The sequence below is a fragment of the Haliotis rubra genome, unplaced genomic scaffold, assembly GCF_003918875.1.
Source record: "Haliotis rubra isolate DU_JTF1 unplaced genomic scaffold, ASM391887v1 Scf2283, whole genome shotgun sequence".
In the NCBI taxonomy this organism is placed as follows: Eukaryota; Metazoa; Mollusca; class Gastropoda; order Lepetellida; family Haliotidae; genus Haliotis; species Haliotis rubra.
Genome location: NW_025766318.1, coordinates 15,156 through 35,765, shown reverse-complemented (window position 1 = coordinate 35,765; position 20,610 = coordinate 15,156). Strand labels below are relative to the sequence as shown.

At 46.1% G+C, this 20,610-nt stretch overlaps 1 protein-coding gene across 1 annotated transcript in view; it reads left to right on the top strand.

Annotated features, from left to right (window-relative positions):
• The first annotated feature begins 1,046 nt into the window (after positions 1-1,046).
• Positions 1,047-20,610, top strand: part of LOC124277845 — a 34,209-nt gene continuing 14,645 nt past the window's right edge. Inside the window, exon 1 of the mRNA XM_046713561.1 lies at positions 1,047-2,810. The gene's annotated coding sequence lies outside the window, so the exon portion shown is untranslated. The remainder of the gene's footprint in view (positions 2,811-20,610) is intronic.

Sequence of the window (20,610 nt, the reverse complement as noted above, 5' to 3'; positions counted from 1 at the left end):
GCGTTTTCTTAATGAGAAATAACCAGCATGTGTTTATGATTATTATATTTGGATATTTATATAGCGCTATAGTCCATCCCACATGCATGCTCAAAGCGCTTCTTTGTTTTTCCCTCGATCAATCGGATGGCAATTCAGCGGCACATCATATTATCAATCTCAACTCCCTGGGGAACCATACAACTCTTGCTGTCACTAGGCACACTGAGTTAATGGTACCCATTCACAGCTGGGTGGACTGGGACACACAGTCACAGTACTTCGTCCAAGTTTACTGCACGTTGCTGTACCCGCAACTAGGTGTTTGCACGTATTCATGTGGCCACCATCTGGTCATAAACCAAGGATTCGTGGGTTCTTTTAAGTGCACAGGGTTGTGTACTGTACACTAGGAGTTGTGACACTGAACGAGTCTGCACGCATGGTTGACTCCAAGGTATTTTACGCCTGGTCACAGGTGGGCTCAATCCCGGCACCTCCAAGCTCGCTGGATCACTAGCCTAGCGCCTATGACAGCTCGCAAACCACGACCCCGTATAGTTTACCCGTATAGTTAAAAGTTGAGAGATAAGGATTGGTTGCCAAATAGCATAATGAATGATTTTGCAACTGATGCCCTGTGTCCTTTCCTGTAAATGTGATGAAGTAGTCTGGTCGTTAGTTTTGTTATGCTCGAAGACTGGATGTCTTGATATGGCTTGAATATTATCATAAATGGGGTAAAACCAAATTCAGTCTTCCATTCAAACTTTGTACAGCAGGTTATATTCAGTTATACAATAAACAAGAATTTCTTTCAGTAACTTGTCTGGCAGTAATATTTGTACTCAAAAGACAAAAGGAAATGTCCATGGCCTACTAGTATTTACAGGACATTTTGACCTATCACGATAAAGGTCACTCGTCGGATGTATATACCTAATGAAATATGCTCATGAATTATATTTATTCCATATACAAGATTATATATTTTTGGGTTTTGTGTTGTTCGCTTGTACTCAAACCTCTGCCGGTCAAGGAAAAAATAAACGTTTTGTCCACTTTTTAACAGGGCGCGACACAACTAAGACGACTACTGATGTTTGTCAGTGTATGTAGTTGTAACAACGGTGTGTAAGTGAAACATATTTCACCTGGCTGATGTAAGAACAGACTTCCAAACGTCCTGTACCTGTCTTCAACAAAGAAGAACTTTTTCAAAAGCTTTGGGTTTGGGGTAGTTGTCTGTTGTCGCACATGCATGCCTTGTAGAAACATTTAATGGGAATGTTTGTATTTGTCGTCGATGTTAACTACATGTAATACGACCTATCTGTGTGACCACTGCTGTCCAGGTATCCTGTGACATTAGATCTCAAAGTACGTGACGGTATTTTCCTCATTAGTAAGTGCAGTAGTTTCACATTACCATGCAATGTGGTCCTTTTACAGAGGTAGAAAGAAAGATTCACAACTGCTCCGCGGATAACTTGCTTTGCTTCGCGGAGAATTATCATTGAGGCGGCAATGTTGTACTATATCAATCTAGCCTTCATAAATGCCTCACTACTTCCTTGTTGACAACCCGAATGTATTTCAGATAAGGCCTCAACTGCATTTGTCGATGACTATTACTAGCATAGAGTGTGTGGAGACACGTGATCCTGTGTACAACACAAAAGTCAAAACAAACTCGAAATTCCCCAATTTAGGTCGCGGAAGGCTGGTAGATAGGGAACCGTGCCGCGCGGTGTCCTCTTAGACAAGTGACCTGTTCGGAATATGTACAAGCTCGCACAACAGCAAAGGGATACCTGGTAGAATGACAGGGAAGTGTGTGTGTCAGTGTCGCTGATATCTAACATGGAAAGACGCAGTATAACTGGTGAGTGAGTATACATGTATGTCGCTTCAGAAGTATTAACACGTTCTACCCATTGTACACAAGCAGTGATCTATTCTGTCTTTGGCTGGACTTTAAATAATTATAACGCCAGGCTATCCCACAGACAGAGTAGCAGTAGTAATTTATAGTAGTACCGGCAGTTTAACGCCGCACTACAGCTGCATGACAGCGGTCAGTAAATGCTCGAGTCTGGACCAGACAATCCAGTGACCAACAGCAGGAACATCGATCTACGCAGTTGGAATACGATGGCATGTGTCTACCAAGTCAACGAGCCTGACCATCCGATTCAGAATATGTTTTGCCTGAAATTTAGTTGGACTGGTAGAGGTAAAAGTAACTAAGTAAAAAGTGAATAAATGATAGACGATTACGTAATACATCTCACTGCTTGAGGTGACGTGAAATCGAAGGACACTTTTGCCATGCATATGTAATTATACATCATCCCACTAAAATGTGCCAGCTGGTCACCTGCTCTGCCCCACACGAAGGGACAGGTAAATCTGGAGGTTTAGAAAACAGGAACACAGAAACAAGACAGTCAGTGTTTAGGGCCCTCTCCTAGTAGCTAGTAGCCAAGGAGATTCATATCATTTACACAAGGGATTGCTTGAGTTGTTTACCTTAAGTGAGCATTACACTTTAACAAGTCGCTAAGGGCTGAACAAATCCTCATTGTGCGAACTATCTATCGCACCACTCTTGAAAACGTGTTGGGTGAATGCATATCGCGTTGTTAGTCACCTGTAGTACTTGACCTACATTTAGCCGGATATAACCAGGAAGTAAGTTATAATGCAGACCGTGCTCTGTATCTTTCAAGATAACTTGGCGAGTTGAGCAACCAACGTTATGGCGAAGTCTCTGGTCGTTTGGACATGTATTACCTCCTTTTGCTACATTCTTCCATCAATTTCTACAGGTAAATCTTACATATATATTGAGACAAGGAATATTTGGTGAACAACCGATAATTAGCCTTTCACGTGTACATAATGACAGGAAACAAGAACATGTAATATTGCGTAATCAACAGTCAACAGACCTTGACATGTTGTTCTAAGGCTGTAGGCGAATTGGCATGGAGGAGAAATGAGAACATACCAATATCCTCATTGCAATTTAATATTATGCGTAGTTTCTACATTTGCGTAACAATTACACTTCATGTTGATGGGTGTAAAACCAAACTGGTCGATTTGCAGGGGTGTCGTTAAGGTCGACAAATTCTAGACAATGGGCAGTCAATGTGTTTTCAACGGTACGGTTAATACTAAAATGTTCACCGGAAAATAACTGAACAAGAACCACGCTGAATAATGTCATTATAATTTGTGCATTCATTCGGACAGTAATTTCTATTATCTACATGATAAATAATAAAAAAATACATAAAACACAATAAATGCATAAAAGTTTATAGCTCTTAAATAAGCAACTTTTGATTTGAACATTCTTTATAAACATGCAATGTGTTAACGTAAAGTTGATAGCTGTCTAAACATATTTTTATTCATGAAAGTGAATTGGGATTGGTGAACAAGCATTACTGCTGATGTTAACACCGCTCCCATGCAACATAAAATACAACATGAAATGGAGGATCTGACATCATCGATATTGACTATTGCAGAAATGTAATATTTTTAAATATATATAAATATATAGATTATACATCAAATACAACTATTCACTAAGTAATCATAAGTTAGAGAGTTACAGTTGTGTGTGTCTAACGAGCCATGACATACGATACCGCCCTTTATGAAAAGAAGCGTGATAATCTGTCTCCGTCACGTGTTGGTAAATATCGCAATTGTATACCACACTATTGAACACAAATATATTACACGATCGTATCTGATAAGTAGAATACTTTCAACACTGAATAATAAGCTTAGATCAGCAAATAAAAGCCGAAGTTCACTGCAAGAGATGGAGTGTGACGAGGTGAGTGACTATGTGAAGCATGTTGTACCCGGGCTGTAGTAGATGATGTTAACTCAGACCAAACTGGCTCAGGGAACAGAGACAACAAAGTAGGCTGTATGGTTGGATTTTTTTATTCGAAATGAGATTTTAAACACTTTTATAGTATCTGTCTTAGACAAATCTGAAGATGTTATACTGTGGTTGAAGTTAAGCTCCAAACATTCTGATATAACCATATTTCATTCATGAAATATTAACATGACATGAATATGGATTGGCACAACAAGCCAACAGCTTATGTGAGGATCGCTACATCAAATATAATACAATACAATCAATAATTATTTTTCAAACAAAGTTCAGGGGCAATTATTTCCACAAAGGCATGAAATGCATAATAACAGGGAAAAGTCTACAAAATTAGATGAAATGATTCGCTATTTACAGTTTAGAATAATTTGAATCTATTTGAAAGTAGTATGTATTTGTGAACAGAGTAGTATATACAATAGCAGAACGAGATCAATTCCAAGAAAAAGACTCTGTAAAGCTTTATTTATGAAATAAAGCTTTTGTCAGGCCCTTATCTCTCTCCGCTAGTGTGTATACCACTGTTTGAATCCCCAGTTAACTTCCTGGTCACTATGACCGCGAACCAACACTTCCTGGCCACGTGGCAATGTTGACCTCGACGAAACAGTTTAATGTGAATTGCCTATGAGCTCTTTGGTCTTCGTGATGAAGGCTTGCCGGGCTTGTTGTACCCCTTGTTCTATGTACTTTTTTTCTCGGCTTCGCTGACGGCAGTCTTACGAGACTTGGTTCCAATCGCTTGTTTCATCTCGTACTTAGTGAGTTCAGAGAGGACCAAACGAAACTCCTCCTCCGAGATCTTGTTGTCTGTGAGTGTCGTGGAGATATGGTCATTTACCGTGTTCAGGTTTGCTTCAGCTAGAACCCTGATCTCGTCGTGTTTCAAAGCTCTACGTTGCAGTCTGCGGGATACAAACTTAAACACCAACCCCACCAACCCTGACACCCCAGCTGTTATCTCGATGCGTAGCAGTATGGGTGCGGCCATGATGGTGGTTTACAATCCGACACCTACCGCCCCTAGTCCCATGCTGGTTGTCATAAGGGCAGTATCGGCCCCGTCCATGACATTGAAAGCTCTATGCTACTTCTTACATAATGCTGCCCGTGTGTCGCGGTCTTGTTTTAGTTGGCGTTTTACGTCACATAACTGCCTCAAGCGGAACCCGTCTACGGTTTCCAGTGTCTTCGCTACTTCCTCTATGACTGGGTACAGGCCCAACCTGTGCGTATAATATATACTACAAGATATTTTTTAATTGGGCTTCATTTAATAGTCGATCAATGTACTTGAGGCTTGCAAGGCCTAGCCTCTTGGGTAGGTTAATTAGGGAAGTGTCAAAAGGTAACCTTTGTTCTATACTAACCATCTCGTGGCTTATTAAGGGGACAGCAACCCCAGTGAGGGGTCCGAGCTCAGTAGTATGACCATACGACAATGGTGGGGCCAAAATGTAAAGTTGTATAGCGCATTTATTGTCACCCCAGGTAAAAGGAGCCAGGGTGGACGCCCCAATCCAAATACATCAATGCCGCCTTTGAAAAAGACTTCTATGATGAGCGTGGAGCCTGGGGATATAACCCTAGAATATGGTAGGCCAGCGTCTAAGTTGAATGATAAACGTGTATCCCTGGTTGGATCTAACATGTTGCCCGGGCGATGTGGTGTTTGGGAAACTCCTATATCATAATTCATGGTGAAACGCCCAAGCAAGATAACGTTGTTCTTAATTTCGACGATATGACCATCCTGGGTCAAAGAGACGTAAGGGGCGGTGAGGGTCATGTTGATCAACCATTCGGGTTCTTTAAAGTCTGCCAGGGACACCCGCCCATACACGTTGTCTTTCAAGTGTAGGACGTACAAGGCGTCTTCCTCGCCGTACCTATCCAATCCCTCTGTGTCTCCTAGGTCCCCAAGTGCGATGTTGGGCCAATGACTGGTCATTGCTATATTATTATTACAAGATAGTTTCAAACTGTTTTTCTGATAACTTCTCAGGCGTGCACTTCAACCCAATGAGGTGTATGTTGTCGGGTAGGAATATCTTGGTGAGTGATATCGTGTTTTCCACGGTCACGGTGACACCCTGCAGACTGGTGTGGGAGTCGACCCCCCACACGCACGTAAACAGTGCAAACGTGATACTGGTGTTGTTTCCCTCACTGGAGTCTGATCCCCTTCACGACTTCCACTTCGCACTGCGATGGTTCACCTAGGTAGACTTGGATGACCAGCGTGGAGTTCGCCGGTAGACTGTCCAGGATGTTGACCACGCTTTCGAATTCAGACACCACCTGCAACCCCACGTTTTGCGTCCCGGGCTTGCTCGACAGCATGTGTGCTGCCATACTGGAGAGTGGGCTGATGACTACGCTACGCCTCTGCGTCGGGACGTAAGCCACGAGCAGGGTTCCGTTGTTCACGACTTTGTTTAGGTAGTTGTCTTTGATCTCCGTGAACATGTAGGGGGAGCCGAGCCTAATGTTGAGAAACCAGTCGACTCGAAAGGGTAAAAAACACCCGGTTGTCGTCGTTGGTGAAGCCGAGGGTATACTGCTTGTTTCGAGCCATGGTCGTGCTCTCAACATCTTCTAGGTCAAACAGTTTGCCGCCGAACGATGGGTATACCGACCATCTATCATCACCGACGCGGACTAGGTCGAGCCGAGTGTTGAGGGCCCGCTCCTGATGTATCGAATATATAGGGGGTGACAACCAGTGTCGATATGATGAAGCCCAATGCCGTCAGAGTGCTGGCGATGGTGATCCCTTGCTCTCGGAAGAGGATACGGATCCTGTCGGCTAGCGTGGTGTCCTGGTAGAGGACTCGATCGATGGTTTCCCGCACGCGGCTGATCTGGGACCGAAGCTGTTCTCAGAAGGAGGACGCCGCTTCCAGCCGGGTCGACCTTTCCTCTTCCAGGTTGAGCAATCATTCCTCGATGATGGCTTTCAGAGACTCGTCATCTACCTGACTGAGTTTGGTCTTTTCACGGGCGATGTGGGCATCTATCGCGTCCAGTTTGGCCGTGTTGTCCACGAGTGACCCACGAATGGTTTGAATGGCCTTGTCCAGCCCCCGCAGTTCCCCCGAACGGTAAACTCAAACCCAGGTAAGGGTTTGTTATGGTACGTGGCCAACAGTTGTTCGATGGCACGTTGGGGCTCATCGTTGAGTTCGGCCCTGGTAGCTTGCAGATCTTGGACGACCTTCGGGGGAAGCTTAGGTCGATAATCTGTGAGGTTTAGTGCATCGCGGATCCGTTGCCGCCCATGGCGACTGATGAGTGTCGATAAGGCAAGCAGGTCTCTCGTGCGTTTGCTCACGAGATTGATCTCCGGGTGAGCCTTCAATCACAGCGTGCTGTTCTTGTCGAGGGTGAACTTGGAATAGGTTCGTCCCAATGGCTCGACGTTGTGTTTATGCTTCAACTCGTTGTAGTATTCGGCGATGGCCTGCTTCACGAGTTCGTTGACTTGCGTGAATGAGATTTCCTGCTCCTCTAACCAGGGGGCACTATTATTCCACACGTCATCCATCGGGATGTCTTCGTAACCACCACCTTCAGCCATATTGAATTATATCAAACTTATATGTTTCATGTATATAACAATACCATATGGTAGGAAGCTAGACCCTTTCAGGAGATCAAGGGAGCCTCTAGGAGCCAGAGCCGTGAGCCAGTCGGTGACCATCACCAACAATCCCAGCAATATAGACCAGAACCAAACGCTGCTGGTTCGATTCCCCAACCTCGGAGGGAACGACCTCATCGTGCCCAGCACGGTTCGACTGGCGTTTAACCTCACGTTGACCTCGTACAACGACAAACGCGAGCTCGTGCGGAACGTAGGTCAGGCCATCGTCAAGAAGACCAGCATCAAGATCAGCGGCAACGAGGTGCTGAGCATCGATGATAGCGACGTGTTTTACTGCTACGGGGACCTCTGGAAAAGTGAGGGAGGACGCGTCAATGACGTGTACCAAGGCATCAGCAAGTCGACTAGGTTGCACGTCAGGTACGGCTTCACCCAAGACCAGCTCGACAAGGTCTCGGCGGGTGAAAAGGCAATCGCCCAAGCATACGGGAACAGGTTCTGCATGCCTCTCGACTTCGAGTTGCTCACTGGGCACGCGCCGTTTTACCAGGCCCGCACTGGGTGATAGGCTTGAATACGAACTCACGTTCAACGACTACAGCAAAGTCGTGCGTACGCCGAACGGCGATGAGGCCAGTTACACCATCAACAACATCTCTCTGGAGTTCGACATGGTCACTAGCCCGGAGCTGGCCAGGCAGGTTTGAAACCAGTACTTGGGGAAGGTGGCCATCCTATACGACCGCATACTGCAGCATCGAACGGTAGTACAGGATAAGAGCGACACAGTGTGGAATATCAACCTGAATGTGCCGGCGCAATCGATGAAAGGCATCCTGATCGTTCCTGTGGAGGATTACAAGCTGTTCCGAAGGGACAGCGAGAAGTTTTTCAACCCCGAGATCATGAAGGTGGAAGTGACCATCGAGGGCGTGCCCAACCAGCTGTTCAGCCATGGTATGAGGGCACACCATCAGTGGAACGAGATAATGAAGATACCGACCCGACACCAACACGTCATCAAGGACCTGGATCTATCCTCTGTGCAGATCGGTGAATACTTGACCACCAAGTACACGCTATGGTTGGACATGCGATCCACGGACGACGATCGGTTGCATGGCAGCGGATGCTGCATCGACAACGGCAGCGAGGGGATAACCGTCCAGATTACCAAGAAGGCTCAACCCGGGGGCAAGTTGAAATTATATCTGTACGTGATTATGGATGCGCAGCTTAATATAGACAATGGGAGATTCGTGCAAACCATCTATTGATCTACCCCGCGACCCGCACTGCGCCATAGTGTGCGGGCAGACTGGTTGTGGGAAGACCGTTTTCGTGCTGGATATGCTGAAGGGGTACTACCGGGATGTGTTCGACAACATCGTTTTCATGTGCCCTACTCTGCATATGAACAGGACGTACACGGAAAGACCTTGGGTGATGACGGACCCGGACGTGCACAGAGTCGACCCGGGGACACGCCTGCAGGACTGGCTGAAGGCTTATCACAACAAATTCAAGGGGGAGTCGACGCTGTTTATCCTGGACGACTGCAGTGCTAACAAGGAGATAACAAAAAAGAGAGACATGCTATGGTACCTAGCCTTCTACGGACGGCACACTCAGCACAGTGTCTGGGTGCTGATGCAGAAGTTCAACTCGGTGTTGGAAGACCTCTGGGAACAGACGCGATGGGCAGCCTTATTCCACTGCAAGGACAGGGATTTGTTTGAGGAATGTTTGAGAGAAAACGACGTGATGAGCAAACTAGAATGGGAATGCTAAGCAATGCTTAGCAATTAAAAGTTTCAGTTCTATATGGCTTGAGAAGTGCTCATCGTGTGCAACCTAACCTTCATCTCACTGTGTTTCGCGTGCATCGGTTATTATATCATTAGAGTTAAGAATCGCTTGTTACATTATAAGATGGAATGCAATGAACTGCTCGAACAACTGTTGGTGGAGGGTGATAAGCGACCTGATGATGACAAGTGGGAGAAGCTCGTGGCGCTGGCGGTTGGCGGCAAAGCCAAACAGTACTTTGGGGACTACGCTCCAGATAAAATCCAGAAACTACCCGCCGATGAGGTCGATAAGCTGTACGCGAGATACGAGTCCCGGCTCAGGGCCGAGATGACGAAGACTATAAGGTCGACCATGACGCAGATCTACACCGGGATGGAATCGTACCTCCTCCCCATTCCCCTGGAACGCCGGCTTTACCTGTAGGCGGACCTCGAGAAGGACCCCTTTATCGAACACGCTTTGAGTGCCGTCAGCTGCCTGCTGTACCACAAATACGGTATGTTCTTAGCCCCGGTGACGGCGGCGATCATCACGGCAAAGCATTGTCAATTTAAAGAGGGGAATAATAATAGTAATAGTATACAAGATGGATGCTGCCCAGCCAGTGACTCTGACAGAGGAGGAAACCCTGACCCAGGAGGCCCCGGCACAAGTCACTAAGCAGAAGAACCCTAAGAGAGTCGCCGCCGGTAGAAAAGGTGGTTTGGCTAAGCATCACAGTAACTATACTCTGTGGGTTGTAGGCGCAACTGCTGCGGCTCTCTCATTATTCATGCTACATTGTAAATCCCCAAAGCCAACCCCACGCCCACAGACACGAGTAGAGGTAAACCCCCCTATTATTTTGTAATTAGATATATGTTTCTATATCATATACATCATGTTTGAGGGGAAAACGTTTGTTAACGAAGCATACCACGCCACCGTAGTCACCCGCCTAGCCATAGGATACGCTCGGTTGACCAAGATGGTCCTCAAACAACCGACTATCAAGCTCGACTTCGACCTGCTGGATATGGGCATGCTCATCATGAACCTGGGTATGGCGATGGCCACCAAGGACATCCTCGTGAAGTAAGGGATCATACCGGGGAATATTTTGAAGTAAATAAAGGCATATAGAGGATGGCTACGATTGCTATTATGGTCGGGGGGACTTTGGTCAATGCCCTGGCATTTTCCGGGAGCAATTACCTGTTCTCGAAACTACGGGAGTCGAACGCAGCCGAGGTAGAAGCAGAACGGAAACGGCACGACATAGCCATCGAGAAACGACAAGCTGCGCAAGCCGAGTACGCGAAGAAACGTATGCAGAGGCTCGATTACATTAACGAACGACTCGAGCATGAGAACCATGCCGTTCGAATGTTCAAGGACGTCGACGACCGGCAAACAGCTCGAACTACTTGAGGAACCCACACTCTCCGAGTACTACGCACCAAGCCCGGGGCAAAAGGACCGAGAATTGGCCTTCGTCGTGATAGGCCTAGCAGCGACTGCGTTAATCGCAAAGCAATTAATCTAGGTACCCATATGAGTATACGATGAGACCTGCCCCGTATCCATGCCAGTACGCGCTTATGGGGAAGACCGAGACCTGCGGTAGGAGATGCAGGACTGAGGGCTACTACTGTTTCCACAGGAGCTGTTTCATGAACTACACGTGCAACGTGCTCCACTACTGCCTATGTAAAGCCCACGGGGCAAACGTAGTCTGGCACCAGCTTATCTACGAGAAGAACAAGGACTACATAAACGAACGTAGGCGCCTCCTCAGGATGGTAGTGTAAGGAGTTACCTCCCGGTGACCTAATTAGAGACTGTGTACACCTAGGTATAATAATGCCTGCGTTCGTGCGTACCATAACCCTGAGAAGCTGGAAAGCCGAGAGCATACGCATCGCCGCCATCAATGCTCTGATTACCTGTATACTCGGAGAGGGGGCGCTTCCAATTTCGGTTCACATAGGAAATGGCATGGGGGGAGGGGGGCGTCAGGTACACTTTGCCCATCACAGGTGGGCGAAAGATCGCGACTCAACCTGTGCTAGACAAGTACCTCAACACCTCATTAGGAGGTATACAAGAATACCTGGACCGCTTCCCCGAGCGGGTTGAGTGCAGAACAGTTTACCTAAGCATAGCTGATTACGACGCTGAAGTAGACCTACTGGCACCAACCCTCCACCTGCTCACGGCAAAGTTCCACTAAGGATTTTATTGCGCCTCCTTAATTTTTTAGTTAAGGTTGGAGGAGTTACCTCCCTTGCTGGTGACCCAATTAGAGATTGTATACACCTTGGTATAACAATGCCTACTGTCCGAAAGCTCAAGCATATTGCGAGAGAACTAGGTGTAGTGGGGTACTCTCGATTGAGGAAACCCCAGCTGTTTGGCTTACTAGACATACAACCCCCTCCAATGGTGAAACAACTCAAACTCCAAGCCAGAGAGCTGGGGCTGGGGGGTTATTCCCGTATGAGGAAGCCCGAGCTAGTCGAACTGTTGCACGCCCCCATACAACGACCTCCCATGGTGAAACAATTCAAACTCCAAGCGAGAGAGGGTTATTCCCGTATGAGGAAACCCAAGCTGGTCGAACTGTTGCATCAGCAAAGAGTCGTCGATCTACAGTTCGTGCACACTGAACGCTGTAGGTAACTACCTGAGAGGCTGGCGCATGCATGTAGACAAGAAAATAGACATCGGCGACGTCAAGCCTCTGATCGCTGGCAAAGTCAATGAGGAACTGAACGACCTGGGAAGTCTCAAGATTCAAATAACGGCAAAGATGTCGCTTGATAAACAGCAGACGGACGGTGCCATTGAGTACCTTCAGCCTTACTTCCGGGGTAAACAAGAAGTCGTGACTCAACCCGAGATGGTAGACGAGTCCATCGACACCTCGCTTCAGCAAATACGGGAATACCTGGAACGCTACACGCAAAGGGGTTCCGGTCGGGCCGTGGATAAAATCGATAAGGTCTATCTAGACATAGCTAACTACGTACCATTCAAAGGTGGATCGTACCTAGACTTGCCCCCCTACTACAAAAAAAAAAAGCCATGGTCAACGTCAAGAACAGAGGAGAAGATTGCATGAGGTTAGCGATCAGGTCAGCCTTGTTCCCGGCCGACGTTAATTCGGACAGACCTACGAGCTATCCCCAAGATGACGGACTCAACTGGGACGGTATAGACGAACCAACCACCATATCCCAGGTCACCAGAATCGAGAAGCAGAACCCCATAGCCATCAACGTCTTTGGGCATGAAGGCAACAAAACGATCATGCACAGGATCAGCCCAATGGAGGGTCGACGCGTGATCAATATATTCATGGTCCAGCGAGGTGGTAAGTACCACTACGTGTGGATAAAACACTTCAGCAGGCTGTTGCACGACCAATCGAAATAAGACGGGAAAAAACACTTTTGTGAACGGTGCCTGCACAGCTTCACACCAGCCGACCTGACGGAATCACACAGGGAGGATTGCCTAGGCGTGGGCAGACGGCCATACGAATCGACATGCCCAAGGAAGGCGACAATGTCCTAAAATTCGACAACCACAAGAACCAGATGTCCGTACCTTACATCATCTACGCCGACTTTGAAGCCCTCGTCAAACCCGTTGACATCAGGCCGGTCCCCAACACGCACAAAACGCAGGAGCATGAGGCCTGTGGGTTCGGATACTTGGTTGTCCGATGTGATGGGGAAACGAAAGCTCCCATAGTGTACAGGGGTCCCGACGCGGCTGAAAAGTTTCTAAAGTGCTTGCAGCATGAAGAGAAAACCATCAGGAAGAGGTTGTACACTGTCGTTCCCATGCGTATGACCCAAGCCGACCGGCGAGCTCACAACAGCACTCACTGCTATGTGTGCGCTGGCCCGCTGAACGGCGATTCGGTGAGAGATCACTGTCACATCACCGGGGAGTACAGAGGCGCTGCTCACAGCCCGTGCAACCTCAAGCTCAGAATCAACCCCAAAACAATAAACATCCCCGAGGTCTTCCACAACTTGAGAGGGTACGACTCTCACTTGATCATGCACGCCATCTCGAGGGTTGACGGCAACCTGACGTGCATCCCCAACAACATGGAGAGATACATCTCCTTCTCCCTGAACGGCCTGAGGTTCATAGACTCAGTTCAGTTCCTACTGTCATCTCTCAATAGTTTGGTCAAGGCCAACGATACCTTCCCAATCACCAATCGATACACCGACGCCGAGACTCGGCCCCTGCTGATGAGGAAGGGTGTTTACCCCTCCAAGTGCATGAACAGCTGGGCCAAGTTCGCCGAGACCCAACTATGCCCCATCAGTGAATTTTACAACAACGTGACCGACTCGGCCATCACCCAGGGCGACTACGACCATGCCCAGAATGTTTGGGAGAAACTGTGCTGCAGGAACTTGGGTCATTACCACGACCTGTACTTGAGAACGGACGTACTCCTGCTGGCTGACGTGTTCGAGACGTTCAGAAAGACGTGTTTCAAGCAGTATCACCTCGACCCGCGTGGTACTACACCAGCCCTGGTCTCTCTTGGGATGCCTTGCTGAAAAAGACCGGAGTTCAGCTGGAACTCCTCACCGATTACAGCATGCACCTGTTCATCGAGAAAGGATTTAGAGGTGGGATCTCCATGGATGCCAAACGGTACACAAGAGCCAACAATAAGTACGTGAAGGGCTACGACTCTAGCAAACCCACCAATCATCTCCTCTATCTCGACGCCAACAACCTGTACGGTTGGGCCATGAGCCAGTATCTACCCACCGGGGGGGTTCGAGTGGGTGCCTGAGATAGATGTCATGAGCATACCACTGGATTCGGGGGCAGGTTACATACTCGAAGTTGACTTGGAGTATCCAGCAGCATTACACAAGTCACACAACGGCTACCCCCTGGCCCCAGAACATTTGATGGTGAACCTGGACTGGATGTCCGACTACCAATGGAGGGTGGGGAAGAATAAGCTAGCCAACGTTGAAACACTTGATGAACAAGACCAAGTACATCATTCACTATCGCAACCTGCAGCTGTACCTGTCGCTGGGTATGAGGTTGACTAACATTCATAGGGTGTTCAAGTTCAACCAAAGCCCCTGGATGGAGCCGTACATCAGAATGAACACGCACCTGCGAAAGCTGGCCACCAGTGACTTCGAGAAAAACCTCTACAAGCTCATGAACAACTCGGTGTTCGGTAAGATGATGAAGAACCTGAGGAAACGCGTGACAGTGAAGCTGGTCCGGTTGAAAGAGAAAGACAAGCTCAGAAGACTGATAGCCAGCCCGGCATTCAACCGGAGCAAGATATTCACCAACGATCTGGTGGCCCTGCACATGAGGAAGAGCCACATCAAGTTCAACAGGCCCGTCTACGTTGGGATGAGCATCCTCGATCTCTCCAAGCACCTGATGTACGACTTCTACTACAACGAGCTCAAGAAGCCGTACGGCGACAGGTGCGAAGTGCTGTACACGGACACGGACTCCCTGCTGATGGAAATTCGAACCGAAGACGTGTACGAGGACATGAAGAAGCACATACACCTGTACAACACCAGAGACTACCCCAAGGGCCATACCATGCACAGCACGGTTAACAAAAAGGTCCTCGGTAAGATGAAGGACGAGTGTGCTGGCACGCCCATAGCGGAGTACATAGGCTTGAGACCCAAGATGTACTCCATCCTGAAAGCCGACAATAGCGAGATCCGGAAAGCGAAGGGTGTCAAGAAGTACGTGGTGAAACAACACATCAAACACGCGAGGTTCAGGGAGGCCCTGTTCATGACCCGCACCTTCAAGCATCAGATGAACACGCTGAGAAGAGAAGGACACAGGATATACGGACTGATGATAAACAAGGCGTCCCTGTCGCCGATGGACACGAAGCGTTGGATAGCCGCCAATGGAATCAAAACGTACGCATACGGGCATGAGACAATTGAACAAAAAAGACATAGCCATATGTATACAATGTTATGGAACCAGAGAAAGTTTGAGGCTATTTACTACAGCCTGCGTGGTTACCATACATAAGCTTGCCAAAATGGCGAGAGTATCCCCGGACGAGGCCAAAGCGTGGCTGGAAAAATAAGCCCTGTGGCAGATCTACCTATGGGCACCACGCTACGTGCCTAGAAGAAAGTTCGGCATTGCCGTACCCCAATAGCGTCCACCAGGAAGACCTACTGTTCCTACCCCACAACAAGAGGTACAAGTATGCCCTGACCGTCGTGGACGTGGCCAGCCGCTACAAAGAAGCCGAACCCTTAAACGCGAAAGACTCGGCCCAGGTAGCCCGCGGATTCGAACACATATACAAGCGCAGCCTGCTGACATGGCCCACCGAACTGCAAGTCGATCCCGGAAGGGAGTTCATGGGTAGCGTGTCACAACTGCTAGCCAAGCACGGCATCCAAGTCAGGCATGGCGCGGCCGGGTCTCATCGCAGCCAAGCCATCGTCGAGAGATTCAATAGGACTTTGGCCGAGCGCTTATTCGGGCAACAGTATGCGAGAGAGATGGCCAACCCGGGGAGATGATCGACGGAATGGGTAGCACGGCTACCTCAAGTGGTGTCGGCTATCAACCACAAAACCACTCAGTCACCAGCAAGAAACCTGCCGATGCTATCAAACTCAAATCAGTGACGGCCGAACCGTCTGCACCATCGCGTGAGAAGGAGAAACAGATACCCGACCGGGTTCTCGTAAGATACCTCTATCAGCCGGGGGAACACGAAGGGGACACTCAGAAACGAGCCACCGATCCGACATGGTCGATCAAAACTTACAACATAAATAAAGTGGACATCAAAGACGACGAACCGAACTTGTACTATTTGAAAGATGGGCTACCGAGAGGTTTCGTCAGAGAGGAATTATTGATCATACCCCACGGCACAATGTTACCCCCAAAGTAGCGATTCAAGGTCCAGACAAAAGCTTTATTTCATAAATAAAGCTTTACCGAGGATTTTCTTGGAATTGATCTCGTACCACTATTGTATATACTACTGAACAGAGTCAAGAATAAGTTGATTTATGATGTAGCTTGAAGTTTGATTCCCATGGAGAATTTAATTTAAGTCAAACGCATTAGTGTGAAAATATTCATCTGATCAAGGGCAAGAAAAGAAGTAATGGAGAAAATCTTCCCATGGAAACTGTAACGGTAACATGCCATTCCTGTGGGAATATCTACTCCAGTGAGAGTAACTAGTGTTGGTGTTTTATGTACGCGCCCTTTTCCTTAATTATTCATGTCTGCACAACTTTCAGCAATAACATTAGGTATCATCTGAAAGATCATGTTCTAACCTTTCTTAGTGAGTAATCTGTTTTGTTATATCTATAATCTTGTAAAAATGACTTCACTACAAAGTATACCAACCTACTCCCTGTAGCTCAATTTCATCAGTTAAAAATCCCTATATCTCTCATATTAAGTTCATATAATGATTATAATACCCAGGCAGGCTGATAGGAAGTTTCTCCAGCTTGCTATCCGCGTATGGATTTATAACTTTACAATCACTTTAGTAAGTAATGTCATTATGTTTTCAGAATTGAAAAAGCACAATTCCTGGGTACTGGCGGGTCTGAGAGGGATTGTCCTGTTAATTGTTTCCTCCGACGTCCGCCCATTCCCTTATCTAGACCATGGTAAAGCCCATCAGGGCTTCGAACATCGCCACTGCGCGCTTAAGGAACGTTGGGGAGGACCTCGGGAAGCCGGACATGGGTAGTTATGGTACACCTTCTTCATATACTCTATGGGGTTGCTTTGAATAAGCCAACTGTAAGGATTTATATTGACTAGACTTCAAGACAGTATGTCTAAGTTTATTCCTTCCTTTTAAGCCATATGAAGAATTATAGCTAGTTCCTTGACTTATCCCCGGTCCGTGCTTCCCTAGCCCATAATATGTTTTTGTGTGTTTGATCCACCCCGTTCCACAATTTGTAATTGTCTGGCAGCGACCATTGTGTCTGGTATTTTCTATGATTGAAGTTTACAATATAATGTCATTCTCACCCAACCTGTGTTTGTTCATCTTTGACTCTTAGTATATTAGTTTCATTGTGGAAACGTCCTTTTGTGTGGAAGTTTGGTTTGCCTAAAGCTACGTTTCTGTATACCAGTCTACCGCGAGGTGCTAGGTCGCGAGTAACATAAATCCCACATGCACAAATTCGGATTACTTGAAATACGTCTATCAAAACAATGAGCGTTCAAGTCACTACAACCCAACCTGTGACGAGCATGGATTATTTGACAAAAATCTAGATCCAAAGTTTTTATCAAAGAGACTATTTCCTTGTTTGGCCTGTAACGTGTTTCTTGAACGAATTTACTGATTGAGTTTTAATTATTTCGGTTGGTAAATTGTTCCATAAACGTATGGTGTCTGTTAAAAAGAGCGTGCATACGAGTCTGTATGGCAATGAATTGTGCTAATACTATCAGAATTTCTCAAATTGTAGCAAGTACTTAAAAACTGAAACATGTTCTGGAATTAAATCAGATAAGTAGTTTGAAGTAAGGTTATTATTCATTTTGTAGAATAAAGTAAGTTTTTTCATTTCACACTTTGACTAATGGTAGGAAATTGGTCTCCTTTGTTAATTTTTTACATGACTAGTTCCTCTCACGGCTCCACAAATCGTTCTTAGAGCGTCTAATTGTACATTTTCTAGAATCATGGACTTTGTTCTTTCGTACAGTTGTCCCATATGTGACGACAATAATCGAAGTGTGGAAGTATATAATAGGTATACATACATCTCTAATGTATGTCTAGTTAATTCATACACCTGGAACTTCATTAAGCACCCCTATTTTCTGGATGATGAGAAACAAAACTTGCTGTAATCTTTCTCACTATTGCAAAGATAGTGGAACCTTTAGCTATTGTGAAACATACGATCTATTGGCAAATGAAAACAAGACAATGATTCCAATTGCAGCGTTGTTTTAATAGCTGAACTCAATGTGATTTGGTCACTATTGATTTTTGATAGAAAATAGTCACTGAACAAGTATGGTCGTAGCATTGTCAATGGCTGACTATTACAAGAAATGATGCACAAGGAATGTCACATGCTTACATCTGATGCGTCTGGCATCAGTATCGGGTGTATCCCCACGTGCTTGGATGACAGCTTGGAATCCTTCTCCTCATGCTACTGGTAAACCTTCTGATACGATCAAGTGGCAATTGACGCCATTCTTCATGCAAAGCAGCTTCCAGCTGTGCAAGATTCTGGAGAGGGGTTCTCAACCTCACACGGGTCCAAGAAACCCCAGATGTGCTCCTAAAGGATTCAAATCGAGGCTCATTGCTGGCCAAGACCAATGCCATGATAGCCTCATTCTAGAGATGTCGCGGTCACAGCACGTGAACGATGCTGCCTGGCTGTCGTCCATGAATATCGGGTGAGAGTAGCCAACGGATGGTTGTCAGGAGTGAGGCACGACAACTGGATGGAGAATATCCCGATGTACTGCTGACCATTAAGATGTCCTCGGACAGTCACCATTTGAAGTTTACAGTAGTGTTAAAGACAAACCCAGATCATAACCGATCCTCCACCATGAGGCAACAGTAGGGTGGATATTCCTGGGCACGTAAGCAGTGTTTTATGCCATGCCCCCACACCCCATTCGACCATCTATAACATGGAGAAGGAACTCGTTTCATCTGACCAGTGGACCCTCCTCCATGTCCTCAGGTTCCACTGCCGACGGGCCATACACCACCCAGACGTCGTCTATTAAGGAGATCAGACAGAGCAGGACGTTTGATGACTTCTTCTGAACCTCATACAAAGGGCCCTAAGGCGATTTCTGATGGTTCTGGTGGATAATTGTCTGTAGGTAACCACAGGCGCTTCAAACCCGAACTTGTGGCAAAGGGTTCGCCGCCTTACCAGACGTGCCAGGCTGCGATCATCACGGGCCGTTGTCTTCCTGGGGTTGTCCAGGCCTTGAAACGATCTCTCACATCTCCCGTCATCTGATGTTTCGGACAAGTCGGCTGATGACCGAGTGAATGAAGCCCAGTTGTCGTCCAATAGCTTTGAAGGACATGCCTGTTGCATGTATGCCTCACAATTTGCCACCTGAGTGCTTCCAGAAAGTCATCTCCTCGCCATTTCAGTATTTATTTATGGAGACAGTTACAAATTTGTTCGCTTTTATACCCATAAATTGCATATCAGAGAAACTGAATTTTGGGAAAAGTGTAGGAGTTGTATGCTTCACGTGCACAAGGGATGCGTTGTGACGAGTGCAAAGGAACTGAAAGTTCACCTTTTTAGACCACTAGAGATGTGTTGTAATACAGAGATATCATTCATGTTTAACGATGGTTAACAGTTGCTCTACTATCATGAAATAGATCAGGGGTGCTTAATTAAGTTCCAGCTGTATATATTTAAAGCTTATTAAACAGTTTACTAGGACTTACAAACCTTTACTATTTCTTTAATAATTATTTGTCTTTGCAATAACGATCTTTTGAAGATAAACACCTAAATGTTTATGGAAATGTACTTCATTTACTTGAGTTTCTTTTGCATTTCTATGGGTAAACATACATAGGGGATTTAATTTGCGGAGAATAAAATCGTTTCAGGTTTGGTTGGATTAAATCTATTTGGTTTAAAACATATTTTTATTCATGAAAGTGAACTGATTAGTAGAACAAAGCATCACTGCTTATGTTAACACCGCTCCTATGCAACATATAATACAACATGAAATGGAGGATTTGACGTCATCGAAATTGACTATTGCAATAATAAAATATTTTTAAATATATATAAATATATAGAGATTACATCAAATACAACTATTCTCTAAGTAGTCATAAGTTAGAGAGTTGGTACAGTTGTGTGTGTCTAACGAGCCATTGTAGAAATCAATCATGAAAAGTTGTTGAGTAAATTAATTATTTTTCTGAGAAAATTTGAAGCGTTGTGGTCTTGATGATATAATCGTGGATTTGATTCAACTATTTTCTGGTTAACACAAGGAGTAAATTCTTTGTTTCCATTCAAAATAGTATCCAGGTTATATCCGGTAGTGTAAAAATACATATTAAATCTTATTTGAGTATAGTTACCGCAAGTTAGGAATAGTGTGGTGGGCGTTTTCACTCTGATATACACAAGAACAACATGGGTTGTCTATTAAAGATCACATATACCTAAGGAGGGTACAAATACGCAAGTCACTAATTGGCATCGTTATA